Source organism: Gossypium hirsutum, chromosome A12 (assembly GCF_007990345.1).
Source record: "Gossypium hirsutum isolate 1008001.06 chromosome A12, Gossypium_hirsutum_v2.1, whole genome shotgun sequence".
Lineage (NCBI taxonomy): Eukaryota > Viridiplantae > Streptophyta > Magnoliopsida > Malvales > Malvaceae > Gossypium > Gossypium hirsutum.
The window spans coordinates 7,343,989-7,350,668 of record NC_053435.1 but is presented as its reverse complement, the minus strand read 5'-3'; the positions used below and the strand labels follow the sequence as shown (position 1 = coordinate 7,350,668).

Genomic DNA, 6,680 nt, shown 5'->3' with positions numbered 1-6,680 from the left:
CTTTTTTACCGCGTCATCCCCAACCCTAGTGCAGTAGTATAAATATAATGGTTTTATTATCATCATCTCTTAAAAGTAAATTATTTCAGTTTTATATGGGTGTGATTATATATCTCCATAACTTATTGAAACCCTATAAATACAAGTATACTTGTATAAGATTTGCATATGAAATAATAATATATATATATATGTGAAGTTGTCCATTTCATCTTTTGATATTTACTTTATAACAGGAGGATGCTCTAATCATGGATTTCCCAAAACTAATTTTCTATTATGTTGCTAAAAAATATGCATTAAATTGAAACTCTCAAATTTAAATATACATATAGTATTGGTAGTGGTTGATAAATAAAGATTCAGCTGGGTCCTAATTTTAAAATGGTTTTAACTGATCGGCCCTCAGAAACTGAAGACTATGGCAAGCTTTCTAAGAATTTCAAGTAGTTGGATGTGGAACCGTTGTCTTTATACAGTAATGCCAACTAAGTACTTTAAAAGTGGCATAAATAAAGGTTTGTAGAGGTGAATCCATAACTTAAAAAACAACAAACTTTAGCACATAATAAATTAATTAATAATGCTGATTCTTCCAAAAGAAATGGGTGTTGGATAATTAGTTGTTATCAATTATTTTAAGAAATATATATATGCTTTAATTCTAATCCATGCTTTAATCATTACAAACTAAAGCTGAATGCAAGGTTTCATCATTATATGTTAAAAGTGAAACTTGGGTAAATGTTGTATGTGATAATACATTCAAAATAGGTATATTTCAAAATTTTAAAAATATATATATTTATTTAAATTTTTAAATATTTGTCGAAATTTATGGTGATCTGAAGCCCTAAATATTCATATATATATATATGTAACCATGGCATGGGTTTATAAAATGATTAAAAATGAACAAAGTCGATTTGACCAAGTCTCTTTTCTCTTTATTGCAAGGCATGGGGCATTGCCTTCGCTTGCTTGCTTTATACTTGCAACAAAGCTTGCCTTTTATTTTAATTATTTTTAATGGAAAGTGGGATTAATTTATTATGCACAAATCATTATCAAAGTTTGAAAATTTTCCTTTCTCAAAAATCTCGTTTAGCAAACCTATTTTTTAAAATTATTTTTTTTATCCTTTAAATACTTTTACGTATTTTTATATCTTTAATATAAATAAGGTTAATGTGCTAATTTATCAGTATACTTTGGGTGTTAATTGACATTTGTCACTACCTTTTTACTTCATTGATATTTGTCATTACACATATGAATTATTCCCCACTGCTCCAAAGAGAAGACGAACGTGTCTGAGTTCAATTTCTTTAGATTCAGACTCTATCCAGAATGTGCCTCTCAATCTTGGAGGTATGAGAAGTCCAAGAGGCCAAATATCCCTTAGTCCACTCTCTCAAAAAGTCACTATTGATCCCTCTTCCAAATAAGAATATGCTCTACTGCAAAAGACGAAGCAAACCTTTTTGTCAACTGCTTGCACCAATAGGTATTTGCTCTTTGCAAAGAAACACTTCATCAGAATATCAGAATATAGATGAAAGAAGTTTTGAGAAACAAGGTATTGATGTTATCCTTGAAAACAATGACCTACAACCTTTTGCTTTTGTAAAACCATATGTCAAGGAGGTCGTTTATGAGTTCAATGTTAATCTTCTCAAGTCTGTCAATAAGCCTTCGAGCAAGCTTTTCCACAAGGCCTATGATCAAGTAAGATGGTATAATTTTGGCCCTGCACAAATTAGGGAGTTGCTGCTTCATCCATACTCCATGTTGAGTTGGATGAATTTTATTAAGGGTGAGCATTTAATCGAATTGAGTTAAATCGAGTGAAAAATTTCAAGTTGGCGAGTCTCATTTTATCATTCTAATTCGATTTGTTTTTTCCGAATTGAGTCAAGTAAAATGAAATTCGAGTTGAATCGAGTGAAATTGTTTGAGTTAAATTAAAAAAATTAAACATGTCAAAACAAAATCTAGTTACACTATAACTAATTCCATGTTAGAACATTTAGATTTGAAGCCATATATATTTAAAAACTCTTTCAAAGCAAAATAAGAGAAAAAATAGGATTCTTTAGTACGATAAACTTGAATAATTAACTAATTTATTTAGGTCCCAAAATTATTATTTTAGATAAAAAAATTAACTTTTTTTTATACGTTCTTTATAATCTATTTAGAATTTAGAGTTTTTATATTTTTTAAAATATAAATTTTAGAATTTTTATAAATATTTTGAATTTTTATTGAGAGAGACCATTTTGCTCATTTTCAAAATTGATATGACAAAAGAAGTATTTACACTAATATGTTATTTGAGTTAATTCGAATTATTCAAATTGTAAAATTTAATTCAACTCAAACTTAAAACTTGAATTACTTATTTGAGTTTATTTGAAAAAACCAAATAGCTCAAATAACTCGATTAGATTAACTCAAAATTCAATTTTTTTTAGTCAAATCAAGTTTTGTTCACCCCTAAATCTTAAGATACAATGGCCAAAACCATCACCAATGGAGTTTACCTTACTTGGCCTCAAGCAATCGAGATTCAAGCCTTTAGTCTAGAGCTCGCATATGTTGGCCTATTTTCCATTGCAAACAAAAATTGGATTCCTAACAGCCAAAGTAATACAATTAGAAAGAATATGGCCACTCTACTTAGGAAGATATACGATGTGATTCAATTTGACCTAAAAGAGCTCATTCTTCAGGAGATCATCAAATGTGTTGGTCGTGTCTACTCTAGGCTATGTCTTCCTTTCTATTCTCTTATTTGTAATCAAAATCCTTAAATTTTCTTAGCAACTAAAAAACATGAAACGAAGCTTGTAGAGTTGAAATTTTCATACAAGTGGCTTGCAGGGAAACACCAAGCTCCACTCCATAAAGTTGTTCTAAATGCTATGGCTTACCTTGCTGAAGTAGTACCAGCTTCAGTTGGCACTAGAGAAGGCATTTCATCCCAAATTTTAACCTTTGAACAAAGGATCCAACAATATCTTGGCACTGAGATTGCCTCCCAAGAAAATTCCATTCAACAACTTCAGGCCAATGTTCGTCACACCAAAGCATTGAGGAATGAACTCTTAGCCAAGTTGCTTCAGTAGGAGCCAAGTTGCTTCAGTAGGGATTTGACAAATCTCATGATCAAAAAGGGACAGTGTAACAGCCCGATTTTCAGTTATGACGAAACTGTGGTTTCGAGACCACAAATTTTTATTGTGTTGACTTGTAAATATTATTTTTAGAATATTTATGGAGTTATTAGAGTTGTATTAAAATTTGGTTAAGAAATTTTAACGTTTAGATAGTTAATTAAAGAAAAAAGACAAAATTGTAAAAGGTGTAAAATATAGTAATTAAAGCATTTAAGTGATCAAATGGCTTAATTAGTAATTTAGGGAGGATCTATGGGGTAATTAAGCCTTAAATAATGTAGTGGGACAGAAAATTGAGTTAAAAATAATAGAATATTAGATGTTAATGGCATAATGGTAAATAAATTAAATTTGAACAAAACAAATTGAAAAATTAGTTGTTTTCTATTCATTTTTTCTCTTCTTCTTTCCGAAACCACCATCGGAGGGAGCTTCAAGCTTCGGTTTCCTTATCTTTATGCATGTGATCTCAATTCTCACCTATTTCTTGTAATTTTTTGTGTTTTTGAGATCGTTACAACTAGGTCCAGCTAGCCCGTACCTTCGTTTTTGAATCTGATAAAAAATTTAGAAGTTTCCATTTTTGAATCTTGAATTTTTTTTATGATAATTATGTATTTTAAGCTTTTATTGTGTTGTTTGGTGATTTTGTGAAGTGATTTTTGTTAGATTTTGATTTAAAGATTAGATTGTGAAAATGTCAAAATTTCAAGGTTTGATAGTGAATTTGATATTTAATAGGGATTTTTAAGGGCCTAGTATATTAAGCTATAATTTTAACTTGAGAAAAGTGGTTAATTTGATGATTTTCGGGTTAATGGACTAAATTGAAAAAGTTGTAAAAGTTAGGAGTAATTGTATAAATTTGAAAAATAAAAAGGGTATAAAATGTAAAGTGAATTGGAAGATGAAACGTAAGCTAACAATTAAAGACTTTTACATTTTAGATCAAGACCCAGCTGATACTCGTGGAAAAAGAAATTACAGAATAGTCCCTTAACTTTTGCAACTACTACAATTCAGTCCTGGTAAGTTCGTACAGTTTATAATTTAACATTTATATGAAATGTTTGATGGTATAATGTGAGATAATAGATATATTTGATTATGACTGATGTAAAGTTATTTGAGAAAAATTGTTGAAATTCAATACTTGGTTCAGATTGAACACGGGACAGAGTACAATTGAGATATGGTGTGTTATGGGGGATTGGAGTGGAGATTGTTGTGGAGTTATATATATATGTTTCCCGAGTAGACTGAGGTTCAGCATTTGTTGCGAACTCTCATGTTATACTTTTTGTTTTGGTGTGTTTCAGTTGGACTAGCTCTTCGGAGCCATTGGTGTGTTATAGGGTGGACTAACTCGTATAAGCATTTGGTGTGTTTCGGATGGATTAGATATTATGAGCATTTGGTGTGTTTCGGTTGGACTATCGATGTACTTATATCCGTAAGTCCTTCATCAGATTGTAAATCTCGGTAAGGTAACTTGTTTAGTGATTTTGATGGTTTTGTCATGTATTTGAGTTCTGAATTGAATTTTTACAATTCACCAGTTGAGATTGTGGATGACAGGAAACACATATGGTTGTATTAATATTACTTGATTTGTTGTACTTACTTCAGTAAGATTTATCTTTTTAGTACGTCCAACTTGCTAAGCTTCAATGTGCTTACTTGTGTTATTTTCTGTTCTTATAGATACTTTGAAGGTTGGACGATCAGATCGGCACTCAAGTCACACTATCCACCTATTTTCGATAGTTTATGGAATGTTCATTTTGGATTATATGGCATGTAATAGGCTTGTATGTCATTACTATTGATTTGATATGTAAAATGTTAAAATATGATCTTAAGTGCAAATAGACTATTTATATGATATATGTGAATATGGTATGATGTTTAACTACTAGTTCATGGTAAGTGAGATTGAAATGTTATGATTGAGGTGCTTATGTTTGGCATATTGGTTGAATGTTAGATGATGGGATTTAAAATACTTTGAATGATAGTTCTTTTTGTTGTAAATTGTATATACTTGTGGTATCAATGAGGATACATTGGTTAGGCACTTAGGATGGTTGGTTTAACATGTTTTAAACTTGTTTAATGTCAATTTGAATAGGTCTTTTGGCTGGTAAATGGATTACATAGAGTCCAAGTAAGCTTGAATTGGTAAACTTGTTGTTTAAGGTTCATTTTGAGTTCAGACGGCCTGAGACACGACGTGTGACTCAGCCGTTGGAGACACACGACCTAACGACACGACCATGTGTCATCTGATGAGTTCTTTAGGGTGCAAGCTAGTTGTAGTGGGCCAAATTTGCCCGGCCTGAATAAAAACAATAAATAATATAAAAATCTAGATATCAATAGTCCATTATCTGTCCAATTACAACCCAAAATCAAACTAAATTAACCCCAATGTTTCAAGACCCAAATTACAAGTCCATTTACAAAATGACATAGCCCAATAGCCCAAACGGCCCAGAAACTGAGCCCAATTTTGGAAAACCCTAGGGCAAGGGTCTCCTTGCGCCGCAGCCCTCACTGGCGGCCAAACCATATTGCGCCAGACAACACCTCCAACAGCACCAGCGCACAGCCCTCGTACGCCACGCCCGCACCTCCGTACGATGCCAGCAGACTCCGTACCTGTGAAAAAGACACACAGAGCAGCAGCGAATAGGGAAGAAGAAAAATAGAATTTTCATTTTTTGATTTTTCTTTCTTTTCGGCTATAAAGGCCATGTAATAGCCTAGGTGAGTTTTTTACGCAACACAAACGCACAACAGGCAATACGCAAATACATATACAATATTGGCAGATTGAATACAAAAGAAAAAGAAAAGAAAGGTGATTTTCGAGAGCTTCATTCATCTTCTCTTTTTGAATCTGTTCTTTTCTTCCTAGTTTTTGCGCACATATTCTCGTGTATAATAATATAAAATGAAAGAGGAGCTTACCTTGAGAGGCTAGCCGTCATTCCCCCTTTACTTCGTCGAAATCGAAGTCTGAATGGGGGTTTCAAAGGCGAAAACCCCTCCTTTAGGGCTCGGATGCGCAGATCGTTGCTCGTGGTGGCAAATTAGTGCTGAGAGGAGCACTTGGGGGTCGATTGAGCAACAAAAGATTGGAAGAGGCTAGGGTTCGGCAGAATGGACTAAGTAGGAGCCTTTATAAACAACATAAAACGGCGCCGTTTTAAGCCTGATTTAATGGCTCCCAAAACGGCGCCGTATAGGCCCACCCGCTGTGATCCGATCCGATTACCCAGGAGGATCCGCGCATTTTGTTTAAATGAAATATTTGCGCGATTGATCCCTCCTTTTTTGCAAGGTCATTCAATTTTGTTTTTTTCCTCTTTTAAATTAGTTCTGTGATTTATGCACGAACTCAATTTGGTCCGCGCTTCAACGCTGCATTTTGGGGTCTGGATTATTTCCAGATTTGGCCCCCGCGCATTCATACATGTTGCAAGCTAGTCCCTT

The 6,680-nt window shown here is 33.0% G+C and overlaps 1 long non-coding RNA gene across 1 annotated transcript; it reads right to left on the bottom strand.

Annotated features, from left to right (window-relative positions):
- Positions 1-5,538: 5,538 nt before the first annotated feature.
- Positions 5,539-6,347, bottom strand: LOC107927916 (uncharacterized). Its single transcript, XR_001692531.2, has 2 exons — positions 6,156-6,347; positions 5,539-5,843 (listed from the first exon to the last, which is right to left on the bottom strand). It is a non-coding gene; the product is annotated as an uncharacterized lncRNA (long non-coding RNA).
- Between the last annotated feature and the right edge of the window lie 333 nt (positions 6,348-6,680).